The sequence below is a fragment of the Ranitomeya variabilis genome, chromosome 3 (assembly GCF_051348905.1).
Source record: "Ranitomeya variabilis isolate aRanVar5 chromosome 3, aRanVar5.hap1, whole genome shotgun sequence".
Lineage (NCBI taxonomy): Eukaryota > Metazoa > Chordata > Amphibia > Anura > Dendrobatidae > Ranitomeya > Ranitomeya variabilis.
In genome coordinates, this window is record NC_135234.1 from 50,358,587 (window position 1) to 50,382,029 (window position 23,443).

Here is a 23,443-nt window from a genome sequence, read left to right on the forward strand (position 1 = left end):
AATCACATGGGGATCACAGTGGTTAGACCTTTGCCAACCAGACACTTATGGCATATCCTAACTTTATGTCACCAATGCCTATTATGACATATCTATATAAATGTATTATACCTAAAACTGTACATTGCTACCATTAATATCGGATTGTGGTTGTATGATCATTTTGACCATATTAATTATTTAAATATTGTGGGTGTAAGAAGAAGAGAAGAGAGCTGTGGACCTTTATCAATTGACTCCATTTGATTTTTTTTTTAGAGGTTGCAGGTTGGGCCAATAAATCAATAAATGCCACTAAATTCCGATCAGTGGTGATCCAGCCACTGTAATCCCCACCAGTCACTAGAGTGAAATGATAAAGATATTCAGAAAATATAATTCCATTTCATCTCGTTAGCTCTGCTCAAATTTTTCGGTTTGGCCACAAGATTGGCAATTGGCTATGATTGGCCAACTATGTACTCTTAGCAGAGAGTTGAGTAGATAGAAGTATTAGCACAATTCCCTCATAGCATCATGACCAACGCGGTTAAGTCCAGCAGACGACACAACATATACCTACAATGGGATTGAATGGGGTGAGGAAGGCCCTAACCATAGGGAACGGGGGGCAGGGGCACCTTCTGAAGTCCAACCTATGCCGCTCCCTAAACTCCCCTAATGCCCTAAGCGGGTCCTTCTTCCCACCACCATCACGTGCCTAAACCCTGATTGTAAACCTTGCTAATCCCTGGCTAGTGCACTGGCCAGCAAAGATGCTAGCCTCACCATTGCAGATGATGAACAACACGGGAAGAGTGACAAAACACAAGACAGACAGATAGAAGAGAACATATACTTAACAACTGTCTCTGTGCAAAGCACCACACGGGAGAGCGTAAGGCACTAGGACCATGAACTCCTGAAAACAGTGGACTCACTACTACAACCAGGCAAGGAGGCTTATTCGCCATGCAATGCTCCACTGGGAAATTAAATATGCAAATTGCCTCTTCTGAGAAAAAGAGGACTTAAACTCTTTAGCACCACCTGTTGGAAGTAGCGATCCTACAACTCACAATCAACCCTTTAATGAGTCGTGCAATATGACTTAGGATTCGCACTCACGAGGGCCAACAGCCCGAAACACTGTGTCTGCGAATTGAGATACTGATTTGGCTTTTATCCTAAGTCATATTGCACGACTCGTTAAAGGGTTGATTGTGAGTTGTAGGATCGCTACTTCCAACAGGTGGCGCTATAGAGTTTAAGTCCTCTTTTCTCAGAAGAGGCAATTTGCATACTACAACCAGAGAGCTCTGTACTACAGGCTTGGTTAATATAGAATACACTATCACTGACAGTCAGCTGATGGGTCATGTGACCTGTTTAACTTTTTTTAAGTATAGTGAGAGTGGTCATCACCCACATCAGCTGACTAGCAATGAAGTAGCTGCCAGCAAGGGAAACTGACCTTAACCCTTGCTGGCCCGAAAGGATAAAGCTACATTTAAATTATAGCGGAACCAGAGATGCCACAAATCCAAAATTGAATCGTGACACCTAACTCTTGCATTTACAAAGGGAAAACTGGGTCAGACCCTTGCTAACCAGATAGTTGATGGCATACCCTATCTCTAAGTCAACAATTTCTATCATGACACAACTCCTTTAATTTAATTTATTAAAAGCTAAAAAAGAAGAAGTATGCAGTGTGTTGTAAGCCCAGAGCAAGTAGGATATGACAATGATGAGAGCACTAGGTTCAGGGAAAGTTGGAGGTCACAACGATGATAAAAACACTAATCTAGCACTAGATGAAAAATAAACTAATTCTAAACCTCTTCCGATTGTGAATTCAGACCCAAAGGACATGGCAGGTAGTTATGTCACTATACTTTGTTGAGTGAACCCTTATAAAATGTACAGTAACAGAATATATGGACGGTGGCCGTAACAAATATATGCCGGTTTTAAGGTGAAGTGGTCAATGGGAAATATTTCTCGAGAGAAACAATGAATTGAAATTAACATATGATCTCAGGAAGGAAACTTTGTGTGAAATGAACTGAGATGTAATTGCAATGTGCTGAAACAGTGATTTAATCTAAACACTTCTGGAGGTCAGGAAAGAATTGTTTATTATTGTGTAGAAAGTTCTCTGAAGCGGCTGAATAGGGTTTTTTTGTGTTATTTTTATTTCCTCTGGATAGCCACAAAGTTGTAACCTAAGCTGAGGTCATTACAAAGTTGGAAATGATTTCCCTAACAATTAAGGCATGGTTGTGGTTTCAAAATCCATGCTCAGAGCTCCTTGGCTTTTATTTGTCTGCACAAAGAGCCAGCGGTGGGCACAATACCACGTGAAGTGCTATAGATGTAGGCCTGGGGGGCTCTGGGAAAATGTGCAGCAGTTGTATTAATGAGAAGACATACGAGATAGGAGATATTGTACAGTAATAAAAATATGGATGATTTATATCAGCAGCAAGTAGGATGTGTTCACACTATAATTGTGCTACTGTTCATTATAATTACATATATATAATATATATATATATATATATATATATATATATATATACATATACAGTACAGTATGTATATCAAGAGAATGCCAAGAGCGTGCAAAGCAGTCATCAAAGCAAAAGGTGGCTACTTTGAAGAACCTAGAATATAAGACATAATTTCAGTTGTTTCACACTTTTTTGTTAAGTATATAATTCCACATTCATAGTTTTGATGCCTTCAGTGTGAATGTACCATTTTCATAGTCATGAAAATACAGAAAAATCTTTAAATGAGAAGGTGTGTCCAAACTTTTGGTCTGTACTATATATATACTAGATAGTGGCCCGATTCTAACGCATCGGGTATTCTAGAATATGCATGTCCACGTAGTATATTGCCCAGCCACGTAGTATATTGCACAGCCCACGTACTATATTGCCCAGCCACGTAGTATTATGCCCAGCCCACATAGTATATTGCCCAGCCACATAGTATATTGGCCAGTTACGTAGTATATTGCCCAGTCATGTACTATATTGCCCAGCCACGTAGTATATTGTCCAGTCACGTAGTATATTGCCCAGTGACGTAGTATATTGCCCAGCCACGTAGTATACAGCACAGATCCATGTAGTATATTGCCCAGACATGTAGTATATTGCCCAGCCACATAGTATGTTGCCTAGCCACGTAGTATATTGCCCAGTCACGTAGTATATTGCACAGCCCATGTAGTATATAGCACAGCCCATGTAGTATATTGCCCAGCCACGTAGTATATTGCCCAGCCACGTAGTATATAGCACAGCCCATGTAGTATATTGCCCAGCCCATGTAGTATATTGCCCAGCCACGTAGTATATAGCACAGCCACGTAGTATATAGCAGAGCCCATGTAGTATATTGCCCAGCCACGTAGTATATAGCACAGCCACGTAGTATATAGCAGAGCCCATGTAGTATATTGCCCAGCCCATGTAGTATATAGCAAAGCCCATGTAGTATATTGCCCAGCCACGTAGTATATAGCACAGGCCACATAGTATAGAGCACAGCCCTTGTAGTATATTGCACAGCCACGTATTATATAGCACAGCCCATGTAGTACATTGCCCAGCCATGTAGTATATAGCAGAGCCCATGTAGTATATTGCCCAGCCCATGTAGTATATAGCAGAGCCCATGTAGTATATTGCCCAGCTCACGTAGTATATAGCAATGTGGGCATCATATCCCTGTTAAAAAAAAGAAATAAAATAAAAAATAGTTATATACTCACCTTCCGGAGCCCCTGGATCCAAGCGAAGCAGTTACCGACACTGCTCGTGCGCTCCGGTCTCAAGAGTGCATTGCGGTCTCGCAAGATGATGACGTAGCGGTCTCGTGAGACCGCTACGTCATCATCTCGCGAGATCGCAGCATGGACCGGTTACCGGAGAGTCGCGAGCGGAAAGGCCTGTTGTCGTTCGGGGGCCGACGGACGGTGAGTATATAATGATTTTTTTTTTAATTATTATTTTTAACATTAGATCGCTTTACTATTCATGCTGCATAGGCAGCATGAATAGTAAAAAGTTGGTCACACAGGGTTAATAGCAGCGTTAACCGAGTGCGTTACACCACGGTCTACGCTGCCATTAACCCTGTGTGAGCGCAGACTGGAGGGGAGTACGGAGCAGGCACTGACTGCGGGGAGGAAGGAGCGGCCATTTTTCTGCCAGACTGTGCCCGTCGCTGATTGGTCGTGGCTGTTTTGCCATGACCAATCAGTGACTTGGATTACATGACAGACAGAGGCCGTGATCAATGAATATCCATGACAGACAGACAGACAGAAGGACGGAAGTGACCCTTAGAAAATTATATAGTAGATATATATATATACCGCGAGAGAGAGAGATAGTCAAGTCACAATATATAATACAATAAGGCTATGTTCACACGGTGCGGTTTTTGCTGCGGATCCGCAGCGGAATTGCACTGCGGATCCGCAGCAGTTTTCCATGTAGGTTACAGTACAATGTAACCCAATGGAAAAAAGGACCCGCTGTGCCGACGATCCTTTTTTCCACAGGCAAATCCGCAGCGGTTTTGCCTGCAGAAAAAAGAAGTAGCATGTCACTTCTTTCTGCAGATTCCGCTGCGGGTTTCCAGCAGCACCAATAGGAAACTGCATTTGGAAACCCGCAGTGGAATCCGCAGAAGAAAAAGGATCAAAAACCGCAGCTAAAATCAGCGCTGAATTTAGCTGCGGTTTTTCAAAACAGGACCTGAAAAAAAAAGGATGAAAAAAAGGATCGTGTGAACGTAGCCTTAAAGGGAATCTGCCACCAGTTTTTCATCACCTACTTGGATAGCAGTGGGGCTAGGAACCCTGATTCCAGCAATTTATCACTTATTGGGTTGCTCGCTGCAGTTTTGATAAAATCACAATTTTCTCTGCTGCAGATCTACCAGTTCTCTAAATGCAGAGCTCTCTGTAAGCCCACCCACACCACTGATTGGAAGCAGTGTACATAGAAAGCTACCAATGAGTGATGTGGACTGGTTTATACAGAGCTCAGCATTCAGAGAACTCCTAGATCTGCAGCAGAGAAAACTTTACAAAACTATAGCAAGCAGACTAATAAGTGATAAAATGCTGAAATCAGGGTCTCTCTCTCTACATTATGCTATTCTCATATCAGATGGCAAAAACCAGGTGATAGATTCCCCTTTAAGAGGATATGTTTATCAGAAACTGTACTCTATTGATATTGTCCAGACAGCAGATACAGTGAATTTTATGTCCCCTCGGCAGCACTATAAGCCCACCGCTAAATTTCACAATGAAATTCAAAATTTCACTCACGTTTTTAACAAAGCCACATTTAGATATAACAAAAACAACCTATACAATCTATTTGGATAGTATGCCCAAGATACAGTCAGCGGAATGCATTTGACTGCAGTTTTGCCACAATTTTTCTTTATGCTTGCCTACTTTGTGTCTTGGCTGCAACTTTTACAGTCTCAATATTACCTGAATTATTCATATAATTCAAGTTCAATAATGATAATAATTCAAGTTCAATGATATAATTCAAGTTCAATAATGATAATAATAATAATAATAATAATAATAAACAGTATTTTGCAAAAGTTTTGAAAATATCTGCAAAGTAAGAATGCTTTCAAATATATAAGTGTTAATACTTTGTATTTTGCTAATAGGGAAAGTAAATGAACAAAAGAGAAAAATCATGCATGAAGATGAAGAGAAAGAAAGATTTGTGCGAGCCTACATCCATAGAAGATCTGTGGTTAGATCTCCGAGACGTTTGGAACAACCTCCCTAGTGAGTTCCATCAAAACCTGTGTGCGAGTGTACGGAGAAGAATTGAAGCTGTTTTGAAGGCAAAGAACGGTCACACCAAATATTGATTTGATTTAGATTTCAATTTGTTAATTGCTAAAAATCAAGCTATTAACACTTGTATTTTTGTTAAAGCATTCTTAATTTGTAACCTCCTTTTACACAGCTGCCTAAACATTACTTACATATAGGGGTAACAGCATTTGTTACTGTTGATATGTCGCTTAAATGTGGTAAGCAAAAAGTCAACATCAATCAAGTTTATCTATAAAAACCGTATGTAAAAAAACTCCCGCATTTTATTGTAAAACTATCTCGGCTGCACATGAAGCACAACTTGCAGCTTTACCCTTAGGGTAGATTTTCTTGCCAGCACTGAACCAAAGATACAGCAGAACTGCCATGTATGAACCTGGGCAGTAGGTAAAGGTATGACGTGCAATTTTCATTAAACCTTATTATTGGGCTTCTATTCTACCTCTGAGGATGCCGTATATCGGTCTTTTCATGTGATTGAACAATAGTTGCTTAATATGAAGGTGCAAAATCTTGTCGATTACAGCAGTGACATTTCAAAAATTTTGGTATAGAGACAAAAATGAAGTATTTATAATAAGAATAAAATTAAGGAATGTTTATTGAAAGGAGTAGAATTGAGCAAAAACATTCATAATCTCATATTCTCACAGTCACATTATTAGTCTGTGGCTGCCGGACCAAAGTTCTACAAAAAACCTCTTACTGGCCTTTGTGTGGGGCCTACTATGCAGAAAAGGTGCCACGGATCCGGGCAGGTAGGAGGTGATTAGCAAAGCTCTGGTCCAGTTGCACAGATTATTGACATGGCTGCACAGGTATGAGGAGGTTTGCAAGGCTCTAATCCAGTCGCACACATTACCAATATGGCCATACAGGTAGGAGGAGGTTTGCAAGGCTCTGATCCAAAAAAAACACCATAAGAGGAAAGACCTCCACTATTCTAAACAAAAAAACACCAGTATACAGGCAGAGATGCTTACCTGTTCAAGGCCTCCAACAATTGCACTAACCAAGGTGCAGCGGACCCAAGTTAAGATGGCAAATACACAGGTGCAATAATACCGATAATGCAACCACCCTACAATCAGGAATTGGCCGCTTGGTGCACCTGTGCAAACAAATAGTCTGTATGTGGCGTGTTCACACAGGAATGCAAAGTATATGGCTCAAAGCCTATTAATGACACCATGTAGCGGGCTCACGCCGCATACAGACTATTTGTTTGCACAGGTGCACCAAGCGGCTAATTTCTGATTGTAGGGTGGCTGCATTATCGGTATTATTGCACCTGTGTATTTGCCATCTTAACTTGGGTCCGCTGCACCTTGGTTAGTGCAATTGTTGGAGGCCTTGAACAGGTAAGCATCTCTGCCTGTATACTAAGGCTCTGATCCAGTGGCACAGACTACCGACATGGCCATACAGGTAGGAGGAGGTTTGCAAGGCTCTGATCCAGTCGCACAGATTACCAACATGCACACCAAAAAGGGATGCTAGACTGCACTAACAATATAATGTCAACTTTATTAAAGAACAGGTAAAACCGAATACATAAAAAATGAGACACCACAGAGAACAGACACAACTGGAAGGGATGGCTGGAAAATAAGTGGCTAACATAGAACAACTACCTCCCAATACGATATCAAAGCAGATAGTAATAGCACTCAACCAGTTCCAAAATATAACTACCGATATGGTGACTGAAAAAGTGCAACAGTGCAATTAGACAATAAATTAATAAATATTCACAAATGTGAGGTAGTACCAAGTGGTATACTATATATTATATATTATAAGAAGTATGTAAAAAGCATCAGTCAGCATATCGGAAAGTATATCATACATCCATTAGTACATACCAGGAGGAACTTATTTACCTAATAGATGCCACCAGCCAGGGACCCGACCACACCCTAAGTTCCTCCTGGTATGTTATATTTTGGAACTGGTTGAGTGCTATTACTATCTGCTTTGATATCGTATTGGGAGGTAGTTGTTCTATGTTAGCCACTTATTTTCCAGCCATCCCTTCCAGTTGTGTCTGTTCTCTGTGGTGTCTCATTTTTTATGTATTCGGTTTTACCTGTTCTTTAATAAAGTTGACATTATATTATTAGTGCAGTCTAGCATCCCTTTTTGGTGTGTATGATTAATATTGCTTAGACGTAATTAAATTTGCTATTTATAGGTGTTTATTAGATTACCAACATGGCCATACAGGTAAGAGGAGGTTCGCAAGGTTCTGGTCCAGTTGCACAGATTATTGACATGGTCATACAGGTAGGAGGAGGTTTGCAGGGCTTGGTCAGGTAGTACAGGCTATGAACATGGCTGCACAGGTATGAGGTTTGCAAGGCTCTGATCCAGTCACACAGACTATCGACATGGCCATACAGGTAGGAGGAGGTTTGCAGGGCTTGGTCAGGTAGTACAAGCTATGGACATGGCGGCACAGGTATGAGGAGGTTTGCAAGGCTCTGATCCAGTCGCACACACTATTGACATGGCCATACAGGTAGAAGGAGGTTTGCAGGGCTTGGTCAGGTAGTACAGGCTACTGTCATGGTGGCACAGGTAGGAGGAGGTTTGCAAGGCTCTGATCCAGTCACAAAGACTATTGACATGGCCATACTGGTAGGAGGAGGTTTGCAGGGCTTGGTCAGGTAGTACAGGCTACTGTCATGGTGGCACAGGTAGGAGGAGGTTTGCAAGGCTCTGATCCAGTCACAAAGACTATCGACATGGCCATACTGGTAGGAGGAGGTTTGCAGGGCTTGGTCAGGTAGTACAGGCTACTGACATGGTGGCACAGGTAGGAGGAGGTTTGCAAGGCTCTGATCCAGTCACACACACTACTGACATGGCCATACAGGTAGAAGGAGATTTGCAGGGCTTGGTTAGGTGACAACGGCTACTGACATTGCGGGACAGGTAGGAGGAGGTTTGCAAGGTTCTGGTCCAGTGGCACAGACTACTGACATGGCCACACTGATAGAGGGAGGTTTGCAGGGCTTGTTTGGGTAGCTATGGACTAAGGGCCCCATGACTCATTTTTGCTAATCTCTATAAAGGAATTTACTTTTTGAACCTCCATTCCTTTACACCCTATTTGTAAAATTTCAGTAAAGAGTTCTGGTTGTTTGTTCAGATTTCTCATCTCTTGCTAAAGTAGGAAGCAGTTATGAGGGTCACATGTCCTACAGGTCCTAGTCTATCCTAATTTATTCAAACAACTCAAAAATATAAATAAACACTGTGTAATACTCAATTGGCCCTGCGGAGGTGCTGCAATGAAATTGAACTCTTATTGACAGTTTTTTTTTACTATGAATTACAACTTATTATCAATAGTGATGACCGAATAGCATTGTTGCTCAGTTCTCCCCAAGCACGCTCTGGTGATGTCCGAGTATTTGTTAGTGCTCGGAGATTTAGTTTTTGTCAACACAGCTGCATGATTTATGGCTGCTAGACAGCTTGAATACATGTGGGGATTCCCTAGCAACCAGGCAACCCCCACATGTAAATCATGCAGCTGCTTCATCAAAAACTAAATCTCCGAGCACTAACAAACACTCGGAGACCACCCGAGCGTGCTTGGGAAAACCCGAGCAAGGAGTATACTCGCTCATCACTAATTATATCAACTGATTTTTATAACAGGCAGGGATTGTCCAAGATAAGAAGCCCCTTTAAGCTGCTCTCAGAAATATATCTTAATATTGCTTTTCCCAAGGTTAAGCAATGCTTTAAGGTACAAATCTTAAATTAAGTAAAACCTTTTTATCAGAAAACCCCAAGTATAACATATTTTAGGTAATAGTTTCCATATCAGTAGAAGGCAATTACACACTAAATCCATTAATCTGTTTGAACTTGTACATCTTGTTTTCTTCACATTTTGGATTTTGTGATAAGACGTTTCAACAGGTCCAGCAAAGAATAAAAAGATAAAGACATTACAATTACGAATGTTAGATTAAATGCAAAACCATCATCCATTTTCTTTTCCTGCTCATTCTTTTCATGTCTGAGGTCGGTGGATACCAGTAAATGATTATGAAGACCTGTCTGTATTGTACTTTATATAACCATATGACTGAAGTGGTTAAAGAACATCTATGGCCCCCGGGGGGGTATTCTGCTTCAACAGGTTTCAATACATCAAGCAGAACTATCTAAAAGGTCATTTATGAAGGTAATTTATAGTTATTAGTGATGAGCGAGTGTACTCGTTGCTCGGGTTTTCCCAAGCACGCTCGGGTGACCTCCGAGTATTTATGACTGCTCGGAGATTTAGTTTTTATGGTGGCAGCTGAATGATTTACAGCTACTAGCCAGCTTGATTACATGTGGGGATTCCCTAGCCACCAGGCAACCCCCACATGTACTCAGCCTGGCTAGTAGCTGTAAATCAATCAGCTGCTGGGATGAAAACTAACTCTCCGAGCAGTCAAATACTCGGAGGTCACCAGAGCTTGCTCGGGAAAACCCAAGCAACGAGTATACTCGCTCATCACTAATAGTTAATAGAGATATAAGAATCCCAAGACATTTTTGAATTATTGTATTGGGGTTCATGCACATGATAGCGATGCCCGTACAGCAGCACATGAAGGCCTGACAGCGGCAGTTATGGTGTCGGAGGCAATGTTTGTGTAGAATCACTATACAGCACAGTTCTATGGGAATATTCTTCCCTAAACTCAATGCTTCTAAGAGGAAAATATCTCAGTAATGCAACATTCAATGCAACACGGTACTGAAGTCAAAGTTATATGTACTTAATCAGTGACCCCAAAGAATTTTATGGGAGAGACTTTGCAGCTGTCTATCAATGAAAGATTGTATAATTATATACAGCTCTGACAAAAATGAAGAGACGACCGCATCAAAACCCTGTCATGGGCAGCCCAATCTCCAAACCTGAACCCCATTGAAAACCTCTGGAATGTAATCAAGAGGATGATGGATAGTCACAAGCCATCAAACAAAGAAGCACTGCTTACATTTTTGTGCCAGAAGCAGTGTGTCAGACTGGTGGAAAGCATGCCAAGACGCATGAAAGCGGTGATTAAAAATCATGGTTATTCCACAAAATATTGATTTCTGAACTCTTCCTTAGATAAAACATTAGTATTGTTGTTTTTAAATGATTATGAACTTGTTTTCTTTGCATTATTTGAGGTCTGAAAGCAATGTTTTGTTTTTTATTTTGACCATTTCTCCCTTTCAGAAAAAAAATACAAAATTTATTGCTTGGAACTTCGGAGACACGTTGTCAGAATTTATAGAATAAAAGAACAATTTACATTTTACTCACAAATATACCTATAAAGAGAAAAATCAGACAAAATGAACATTTTGCAGTGGTCACTTAATTTTTGCCAGAGCTGTATATAAAAAAATCATACTACTTAACTTCAGCTGATATCTTGTTATTTGCTTGTTTTTCAATTTTCAAATGTATCTGTACACATTGGATAATGTAAAATGAGTGATTATAGGGGTCGGGGACATTTTTGCTTTTAACAAAAGACATGTATTTCAGTTAAAAAAAAATCACATTTACAATTTGGTTTTGTTTAAAAATGTTACACCTTTTGGTTTTGACATGACTTTTGTTTCCTTGCACAGTCAACAAGTCTGTTTTTTAGGAATGTATGCCAACGGCAGAAGCTCTATAACTAAACCTGGGGGCTACCCTATTACTTCTCACATATATAGTGTAGATCTATTTATTTACCTATCCCAAATGGGTTAATTTTTAGAAAGGTCAGTAAACCAGGGGCGGAAACATTGCAGACATTGAATAAAAGCCATATTTCTGCTCTAATTTTAGGAAGATGATGACATTGCAGCACGGTGGCTTAATGGATAGCAGTGTTGCTTTGTGGTGCTGGGGTCCTGGGTTCAAATCCCACCAAGAACAACATCTGTGAGGCGTTTGTATATTCTTCCCGTGTTTGTGTGGGTTTCCTGCAGATTCTCCAGTTTCTCACAAAAACATACTGATCGGGAATTTAGATTGCGAGCCCAATGGGGACAGTAGTGACAATGTCTGTAATTAACGGTGGTATATGAACAAGTACAATCAATTAATAAAAGTGCTGAATCCTGGATTGTTACTGATCTATCTAATATTTATTCATCTTACCTACAAATATTTCAAGATTGCTGTCCCCAAAGTTTTACCATCTGACTCCATGAGGATTTATAATGTAATTTCTGGTTGTCCAATTAACATGTTCAGACCAATTTGACAACCTTAATGTTTTTGCAGCATGGAAGTAGCAAATCTGTTTTCTCCACAACTATGTGATTATCTTGCGTAGTCTACGAAGGGATCTGCATTTAGTGACATACAGTACGTTGGCGGCTGCAGATATATACTAGATAGACATTTAGTAAGTTAATTTGTCATTTTGCACAATTTATAGGACTGTTACACAGTGTGTTATTTAGTGCTTTTTAAACACGGAACTCAGAAGCGTATCTATAGCAGGTGCGGTAATGGCCTCAAGGGCCCAGGTGCTAATGCTAAGTAGCCTAAAGGTCTCACTGCCACATAAGAAGACATTAGTATTATAAAGGTCATATGGTAGTTACTACAAATCTTACAATGGTACCCAGAAGCTTCAAACCACTACTTCTCTGACTGCAGGTACACTCATTTTTTTTAAAAGAGTATCTACCATTTTAATTGTTTTCAATAATTCAGGTGAAATAAGGGTAATATACGTTATTAGGGAAATTTGTTATCCCCATAAAGTTCTATGGAAAACTGTAATTGTTATTTCAGGAGAACTTTCAGGAGAACATACAAGTGTCTCTAGGTTCCACCCTTCTCCCCCTCCATAGAATTTTTTTACAGCACCAACTGTTATCTTCTCTCAAGTCATGGGGAAATCTGTCTTCACTAAATACAGATTGTACAGATTTTACCTATGAATTGAAAATGAAAGATCAATCTGGGAGGAGAAAGAAGCAGAACACCCTGATAAGATATATTCCAATGCACTATTCATTTAGGAAATAAAAATTAAAATGACGGTTACTCTTTAATTTAGTTTTTCTACATCTGTGGATCGCGACACTCTACTGAGCACCCATCTTTGTGTTGAGGACATTCAGGCTTCCTATTATTTAATATTGACTAGATATAGTTTATTCATTCGGTGTTTAGAATTATAAGGTTCCCAAGCATGCACTTTTGTACATTTAATTGGGTTGTCCCATCAGAACAAACCCTTTTCCAAATGTAGACCTGTTGGTGATCAATGATTGTTCTCTTGGCACGGTTCATTCTGAGATATCGAAAATTTAAACCTGCTGCATGGCTAAAAGAACCATAAGGTCTATGCAAAAGTAGCCATACAAATAAGATTTCGGTAAATGTTTGTTCGGCCATCTTTCCTGACTTTCCATAAACACGTGAGCTCTCAGAAGAAAGAAAAAACCTGCTGACAGACATATCCTTTAGAATAAAAGGGTCACATATTGAAATTCCAACTCCCCGATCCTTTTGTCACTCTACATTATCTATTGGAAGAGAGTTGGGAGACTCTCCATACACATCAGATGGTTGACTAGTTCTACTGAAATTGGCGGGTTCATGACTTTCATGTAATGTGTATGGAGGTCTTTGGACTCAACAGAAATAGGATAAAAAATAATTGTTCCCCTCTTTCGGGGCTTTCATACTTCTAAATTTTCAACAATTGTGAAGGAAATATCTTATTATATGAGAAAACAGCACCCAGAACCTACAGACTACGATTAGTCCTAACTTTATATTTTTTTTTTATAATTTGCACAAGCCATGTACAAAACCTTTCATTTCGATGCCATGATGCATTTAGCCTGCTTCTTTCTGCAATCATTCCACTAATGAAAATCAGTAGTGTTTGTGATTATCCCTTCCAATCTATGCTTCTGGCACAGCATCGGTGGAGGATCCAGCTTTCGTACTAATGCAATCTTAGAAATAAAATTAATTTACTGAAAAAATGCATACTACAATATACTGAGGATTTTATATTTTTTGAATTCTTAAAGGCATTTATCATGCTTAAATAGATCCAAACAGTGTTAGATACAGACCACAGAGTCCAACTTCACGATAATAATGTACAAGTAACACACTAAAAACAACTCCTACATACCTACACCCTTAGTGTATGTGCACATGTTAAGCATTTAGTGCCGCAATTTCTGCACCATTGCTGCATCTCTTGACAAAGCGTAGAATAGGTGCGTTTTTGAAGCATTTTTGTGGCAGATTTTTCCCCACTCGATAGTATGTGTGAAATCTGCAGCAAAAACGCTGAAAGAATTGACATGCTGCAGATTTGAATCTGCTCCAAATCTGCAAGTCAAAAATAAGCAATGTGTGCAAGAGATTTCAGGGCTCTCATTCACTTTACTGGTTAGGAAATCCTTCCCGATTTGTGACAAATCTGAGCAGATAAAAAATGTGACAAAAACACAACAAGTCTGCAATGCGTGCACAGGTCTTTGTGGTCCAGAACACAGAATCTATACGAGACCAAAATATGGGCCTGTAGGCACTTCGCGCCTCTGTAAAACACTGTCAACTCTTATAGGAAGAAAACCCTTATAGGATATTACCTTGAGAATGTGATGGAACATACCACAATTTTTTCGCCAATCAAATTTATATTCATCGGTAAAAAAATGTTGTCTATAATTTCCAAATTGAGTCCATGGATGTATAATATAGTTATGTATGAAAACTTTAGCTCCAGCACCAAGAATACTTACATAGCAACTAACACCTTATGTAAAAATGGTCTGCTAGCTACTCTTTTTACAAAAATTTAGAGGAGCGAGTAAATATGGAGCTGGTAACAATGGCGAAAAACTAGATCCCAACATAGCGACTTCAGCCTGGACAACTGCTATAACCATTAACTCTTTCATCATTTTTCGAACATGGGCATCAATATATGGATATATGGAAAGAGATAAATAATATCGTCTGACCCACACAATATAAATTCAGTTAAACGATGTTCCCCGAGTTCTAATATTCTTATAAACTGCAGATCATTAATATTTTTTTAGAATATTGCAAAGTTATTATTGTTTAATATACTATAGGGTTTGATATTGTATTTTATTCTAATATTAATATAATCACTAGTTATACGAGCGTACAAATGTATTTATTTTTTTAAATAATTTTTTATCTTTCAACCAAATATTTAAAAGGTGCAATGTCCAGATGAATGATACAAAACATTTCAGTGTAGAAGCGCAAACATTTATTAAAACCAAGTCCTACAAAAATCCGCACTTCAAGCTTCATAATTGATACTAGAAAGTAAATTCTTAGCGCAAATGACAGAGGAAAAAAAAAATGTTTCTTTCTGAAATGGAATTTTTTTTGTGGGATATCCAGGTTGATACATCAGCTAAAACCTTATTTTACATAAGCTCTGTTGATATCCATCGTTCGACAAAACCTGGCATAAATCGAAGACACATTTGCCAGCATATCAGGAAATTACCGAAAAAATGGTAGCCTGCCTTATTACAGCCATTTAATTTGAGAGTGCATCAATAATGAGGAAAATGTTTAATTAAGGTGAATGGGTGCAAGAACATACAAGCAATCAGCATCCTGAATGCTAATTGTATTGATGCAAAATACTACTGTAAATGAATGGTTTTCTACTTTGTCATTAGAGCTAATCAGAATAATTACAGGACTACATAAATAACACATAGCATCCATTATTCTAAGAAATCACAAAAACAAACACAAAAGATTTTTTTTTTAGATTTATGATGGAAGAAATTTTAGGACATATCACATCAAGTCAACTGGCTTGCCCAAACATAGGGTTAATATTTAAAAAAAAAAATAAATAAATAAAATACAATCAATATGAACTCATTTTGGACTAAAAGGCTAGAAAAATCTAACAATATTAGGAAACTGATCCATCTTATACTATGTAGAGGTGATTGCTTTTAAATTAATGTAGGTTTACTTACAGGTCTATAGAAAACCCAGAGAAAATGCTGAGTTGTGCCATATGTAAAATTCACCAAAACACAACAACTAGACCGAAAAGCAACATCAACATTTGGATTTTGATATGACTGTAATCAAATTAGAAGCGTTACAAGTGTCATTTATACTTTTTTGATCGTAGGTCGACTCTTGAGCTAAAACTTTGATTGAGACTCATCATGGATTCATTAAGTATTTTTGCTTGTATTCCATTTTTTTTTATCCGTACCCAAATTATTCATAGCACTGGGTGCTCATGAATACTGTTTATGTGCAAAATGGCCGCCTCCATTGTGCGAGAAGGATGGGTACAAACAAAGTGGATAAAGCAAGTGACAAAATAAATGTATTTGGATGTATGTCCAAGAATTCTAAATTCTACTTCTGTGATAATGGTGGATAGGTAATAGTCTATGCCTAAACCTTAGAAAGATGGAGAAGAATATGACTATTAAAATATGGAAATTGCTTAGCATTCTTTACATACATTTCTATGTCCTTTATATAATAACATCCTCCAATATTTGGGACTGCAGCGCCGATATTATACCAAGATTGGTGCCCCAATTACAAAGATTATTTACAAGGACTAGAAAGGGTGTGTGGGGTTTCGATCCTCTTATACCACTGCTCTCCTTCCCTAAAAAAAACAATACTAATTAAGCTTAAAATTTTAAAAGAAATTTTTTTTAGGAACTGACAGTTATGTATTTCTCTTCTTATTCTTTTCAGGTTGCATTATATTTTTTGACATTGTTGAATAGAATATTCTTATACTATTTTATTCGCGGAACTTTGTGTTTTAAAGACATTCAGAGCTTCCAATTTTGCATCATACAAGTTTTAGAACACAACTGAAGACAGATGTTTTGTCTCAGGGGATGACGATTCCTCGATGGTTCAAGTGTGCTCCAAGGAAAGCTAGAAGGTTGTACAGTTAACTCCCAGGGTGTCATTCTAAACCATACAACCTACTACCTCAACCTGGATGCACACAGCTTCCAACGCAGTCCAAATCTTCATTTCTTCCATGTTTTGTACACTTGCAGGACTCATCTTTTTTTTTCTCCCCTGTTATGCCCCATCTTTATTTTTTATAAACACTAAACTGCTATAAAAAGGCATGCTTTTTATTATCTGATCGAGAATTAAATGTGGAGAAAAAAAAGCTGAAATCTAAAAATTCAAGAAAACTTATAAATGAAACATGTTTTGAGCTTAACACTAGAACATGCCAAAAGAAAATAAGTGCTGTACTTCGCCAATAACGTTATCAAATTACTCAGGCGTATTAGTAACTTATATTAAAAAGTAAAAATGTTGTTGTAATTAACTATATAAATGGAAAGAGAAAACAAACTGAAAGGTTAAAACAAAAAATTAAAAAACTGAATAAACGAGACATGTTCTGTAATAAATATGTTTGTGCTTAATTTATCTTAAAAAGTATAAACTTATAGATAAGGTGCATAGATAGATAGATATGGGATAGACAGATAATAGATAGATACATATATATATATGAGAAAGATATAGATAGATAATAGATAGATAGGTTGATAGATCGATAGATAGATAGATAATAGATAGATAGATAGATAGATAGATAGATAGATAGATAGATAGATAGATAGATAGATAGATAGATAGAATTTTTGGCCATAATTTAAAACTTAAAAGAAAAACAAGAGTAATTAAAAATTACATTCGAATCATTAAATTCAACCAGTTACTTATAATTTCAACAGGTTGAGAAACATGTGGACTCAGAACCTCAATCACACAGACCCACAGAAACGAGCTTGAGCAGAACAATTCACCACAAGATCGGATCTACGGGTTCATGTTCTTAGGCATTAAAGCTTTTATCTTCTCTTTTATACATTTTTTTATCTTTTTTTTTTAAGCCAAATAGTAAAATCTGGACAAGAATTAATCATTTTCTTTTTGAGATGACATTTTTTTTAACATAGCGCTTAATTCGCATAAAAATACTTCTACGTAATATTTTTTTTCCTGTCAAAAACGCATCATATTTTTTCTTTTAATCTTAGTATTTCCTTAGGACAAGTTATGAGTAGATTAGGTTGTCCCCATTACCTAATGATAGTGAACAATAGATAACGTATAGGGTAAAATCTATTACGCACAATGATATGACATACTATGACACAATGTCAACAATGCATCATGGGACACAAGCCTTGGCTGGGGGTTTTTTTCCCCGCTTTTTAAAATTTCCGTAGAACACATTAATGCTTTAAATTCATTTTCTGGTATTACATATGTTACTACATTGGAATAAAATGGAAAATCTTTTTTAAAAAACAGATGCTATAAACTGACAGAATCCAATGCACGATGACGGAAAATAACTTTTTACTCCAAGATTTAAACTCTTGCAAAGTAAAAACAAACACACATACATATTTATACACTTGTCAACCAACGTGAAGGATTTTGGCAGTGGCAGGTTGATAAATTGTTAGGGTGTTTTTTTTTTAGCTCCTTCTAAGATTGATGTGGCTAAATTAGAAATGAGAATCACTTGCAGCAAAACATAAGAACATGTTAACCATTAACATTAAAGAGTAAAATTCCAGTCTCCCTTTACCTTTGCCGATAGCTTGGAAACTTCACAACTTCAGCAACTTTGCTCCTCTTGGGTTGTCTGAAATTATGACATCAGAATTAGTATACATGATATAAAAAATATATATTAAAAAAATTGCTATATCTTCTATATTTTAACAAAATAAAGATCTGGTATAGCATATATATATATATATATATATATATATATATATATAGATGCCCTTAATTTTCTGATTGTATTTGCCGGTAGCAAAATAGGTTTATTACAGACATTCTAAACGAAACACTACAATTGCAAATGTCAAATTTGGAAAATTTCCAAAAATGTCAAAACTCGAGCCAAAATGAAAGTACATTTACTAAATAAGTAAAGTAGTCCCCAACAAATTCATATATCTATCTATATATCAATCCATGTATATATATATATATATATATATATATATATATATATATATATATATATATATATATATATATATATATATATATATATATATATATATATAAATGATCATTTCGGATTGAATTCTACCACTTATGGAAATATATAGCTACACATATATAAATAAAATCATCCATATTTTTTAATCATTCAGGTCAATATTCATTATTTTTCCTTTGTCGTTGTCATTTTTGACATTTATGGAAACATATATATATATGTATATATACATATATATTCATATTAATAAAATCTACCCGATTTTTTAACAGTTTATATAAATATTCTTTATTTTTCCACTGATGTCGCCGTTTTTCATGTCTCAAACATTTACTTTTTTACTGAAAGACTGGAAACATACTTTTCTTTTGGACAATCTCAATTATGATAGGGCACTTAACTTGAAAAAAAAATTATAACTTTAAAAAAAAGAAAAAAAAAAGAAAATAATAAGGGGGGAAAAAAGTAATATCTAGTATTCCTAAGTGCACGAAACAGAAGTAAAACTGAAAAATTACTATCATTCCAGCCAATTACATACTTTAATCCTAGCCTCTACTTCATATATAGTTACAAATGAACTTAATTAAAGAAGCAAACAGATATGCGAGTAGAATGTTTAATGCTAAAATGATACTGTTAAGTAGCTATGGCATAGAAAGGAAAAAAATCATAAACTCTACACAATGCTCAGCTCTGCGTGTTAATCTAAAATACAAGTCCCGTTATATAAAAAAAAAATGCAAAAAAACAAGTAGAACAAACACAAAGAATGGCATTTATGTGTGATGGATGACCGGCAAGTACAAATTTCTAGATAAGTAAAAAGTAGAATATACCTGGTGAAGTTCACGGCTGCATGGCCTATTCCACCAAAATTAAATGCATGGGATAAAAAAGTATCTAAAAAATGTAAAATTATATTAAAAAAATAAAAAAGTACAAATATCCATTACATGAAGCTGTTTTTCCAGAAAGTCTATGATGCATCCTGACTTTCTTTTTTTTTGCATTTCACCTCTCAGGATTCCAGGCACAAAGCACTGCACAAAATCATCACCAATCCTTGCCGCGACAATCTGCACCATGATAGAGGTGGGAGATCCCATGATATGTATGTAGGCAGCTTGCATTTTATAAAATAAGGGAAATGATCTGCCGGAGCAGGAGGGGGTCAGAGAGGCAGGTTGCCAGTGTGCTTCAGTGTAGAGCAATGAGCTCATGTTGTATGCTGTCACCTCATTTGCCTGTTAATTATCCAAACCAGAACTTTTTACTTTGCCAGTCGTCGCAATATTCAATCGGATGTATGAAATGTCGTATGCCCGCTAAAATACATATGCAAAATGTATTTGGCGAAAATAATATTTACATTTGTCTTTATCTGTATGAAGATACGCAGTAAAAAAAAATGTATCAGGCGTGAAAGGGACAGCCTCCTAGTGGCCTGCCAAAAGAAAAAAAGCCGGAATAAAGACGAAGTTGTGCTTCAAAGCTGAATCGCTTGCTGAGTCCGACTAAAGTCAAGTTTTTTAAAATCCGCCATTTTCTGAGCCTTGAAAGAAGAAGAGGGGGGAAAGTCAGCATGGATGTTGCTATCCAAGACCCCTTGGCATCCACACAAAATCTCAGCCGTACGGTCACATGATCCTCTGCCAAGTCGGGAGTGCATTCCCATAAACCATTCTGTTGATATTGCGAAGGCAGCTATTGTCTGGCGTACTGTACACCCTGAGCTCAGCCCACTCTCTTCTAAATTAGCTGGAAAAAAAAACGCATCACCTTTGGGGGTTGGGAGCCATGGAAACGTCTACCTGGCATGCTGCCCACTTTCTCTGCCCATCAGCCAGAGATGGAATCGTGGCCGCCTAATAGGATGATGACTAGGAATGCAAAGTTGTCCAGAGTGAATCTGATTCATTCTCACAGAAACTCTTCAAGCTACTTAACAGCGACGAAGAGAGACGGAGAAAAAAAAAATCTCCTACAAGATGTTACTGCTTGTTAGATTTTCTAGCATTTCAAAAATTGCCTTCAAATCCTTAAAAAAAAAAAAATCAGACCGTGTCCTGTCAAGCCCCTGGACTGCATTAACCTCTTTCTATCCTTAGCTTTGAAAGATCCTGTACTAGGCATTGCTGCATTGTATAAAACAACTTTTCTAGCTTTACACAGCTTTCGGAAAGAAGAGAAACCTGCGACAGGGTAGACAGCCAAAAAACATTATCCCGGGCTTCGAAGAGTTAAATCTGACAATTATTCCCTCCTGTCACGGAAGGGGTGAGCAGTAGGAGCTGCCAATAGCTTGTCCTTTTCAGACTTGTTAAAGTATTGTATAACGGAACCTTTTAAATCTTGTTCGGTGCAGTCAGACTTAAAATTCCTTAGAAAGTAGATGCACAGCAATAGCCGGCAGCGATGGCAAATACAGTATTGCAGAATTCTAGCTGGAAGTAATGCCCCGAAAAAAAAAAACTGTTTAGATTCCAATAGTACGCCCCTCCTTGCTCTTAAGTTTAAAGCACTCGTTACTAAAAAAAAAACCCCACAAAGACTTAGAATAAAAGTAAAAATAAATTCATGCCTTTGCCACTTGAGATAAAGTTGATGTAAGTCTGATGTTAGCCTTCTAGAGTCAGCCTGTGCACTGCATAAGCTACGATATGGTATTCTAGGATCTCTGTGTAAGCTACAGCATCCACTATGTGCCGACCCTCCTTAAAATTATAGAATAATTGTTATCAGTTTCTTTAAATGGTAATACTCAAAAATTTCTCAAAAAGATATTTCAGAATTTCAAGAAAATTACTATAGAAGTCCTAGCACATATACATCAATATTCACTTATTAAATCAATATGGTAAAAGAGCGGCCGGGTGAGAACAAGGGTCAGCAGCCCTCGAAACACAAGAAAGACTGGAAAGAATATGCTTCATCCAAACAGGGAAGTCAGCCTGCTAGCTAAGCCTAAATCAATTAATCCTATTGTTAGAGTATATGTATTTATTAGAAGGGTTCCTCTGATTAAGATACCACTCTTTAACAGTAGAATGCCCCTATAAATAGTATTGACAATAGTAGATTGCAATGGCAACCAGTCGCCCAAAATTTGCCGATGGACACCTTTTGCTTAGAGCTAAGGCTTTCAACTTGGAAAATGTATAGCCCAAGAAGGTATGTTGAATGTCTCCAATCAGGACCTACCCTGTCTTCATATTGTTCTTTTAAAGCGTAGCACAATCATGATCATAGTCTTTGGGATATGTGGCCATAATTACGTGGGAAGTATTTGGATTTAAAAGGCTTAGGAACCCCGGTTTAGGGTCTGGGATCACATTTTTAGGTATGGGAATAGATCTGTTATAAAGAAACTGTACATGATTGTAAGCAGAATTTGTCACAATAGCACTGTTTGTGAAAGACGGGTAGCTGTTACTAGAGCTTCTATGGACATGATTAGCACAAGCCACTTCATTTACCAGATTGCCCTGATCTACCCCCTTTAAAACCTATACAGGGAGATGGGCTTACACAAGAACCCCTGGGCTGGGGCCACAGAGTGAGCTGCTGCCTGGTAGAGCAAGCTGGTGGCAAGAAGGGACATCATGCAGGGTCAATACCTAGAGGTCACATCAGAGACAAAATCAGAAAGTAAGCAGGTGGTCAAAATACAAGCCGAGGTAGGGAATAAGATAAATCAGGATAACCCTACAGGTGCACAGAACAGAGATAAAGACCAGGGAAGCAGAACTATTGACTGGCAGTAAGATGTAAGAGCTTCAGGGGTTTAGATAAATTACAGCTTTGCCCAGAAATCTCAAAAAGGAGTGATTAAAACCAGACCAAAATTAACCCTGTAGCTCCCTAACACTAGAACTACCGGAGGGGTCATTTTGACCCTTTTGCTATTTCTTTTTCCTATAATTTCTAAAATTTTAACAAATGAGTTCTGAGTTTTTGTGATTTTTATTTATTCATGGTAGTGCATATTTTAGGACACAAAAATGAATTGAAACTTTTTCAGGGGCCCGGATTTTACAATTCATACCTATAAGTACTGAAGGGGTCAATTTGACCCCATACATAAAAGTAGTAGTAGGCAAGTCTCCTAATAACAATTACATATGAGACTACTCTGATGAAGAATGGTGACAACACTCTTACAGTTTACCAAGGTAAGCCAAATAAGAATGTCAATTTGCTCAGTAGTCTTCACCCAGATGTAGCAGTTGGAAACGACAAGAAAAAAAAAACGGAAACGGTACAATTTTACAATAAAACAAAGGTTGGAGTGGACACAGTAGACCAGATGGCTCGAAAGTACACCACAAAATCTGGAAGCCGCCGATGGCCTGTTCAGGTGTTCTGTAATGTACTTGATTTAGCAGCTATAAACGCAACTATACTCTATGAAACAGCAACTGGGAGTAAAATTAGCAGACGGGAGTTCATTCTTCAGCTTCATGCTATGACC

At 37.7% G+C, this 23,443-nt stretch overlaps 1 long non-coding RNA gene across 4 annotated transcripts in view; it reads right to left on the reverse strand.

Moving 5' to 3' along the window:
* LOC143815131 (uncharacterized) overlaps window positions 1-23,443 on the reverse strand; it is a 610,659-nt gene that overhangs the window by 144,110 nt on the left and 443,106 nt on the right. For all 4 annotated transcript variants that reach the window (XR_013223685.1, XR_013223683.1, XR_013223684.1 and 1 more), the window contains one exon: window positions 18,544-18,600. This is a non-coding gene — a long non-coding RNA (uncharacterized LOC143815131). The remainder of the gene's footprint in view (window positions 1-18,543; window positions 18,601-23,443) is intronic.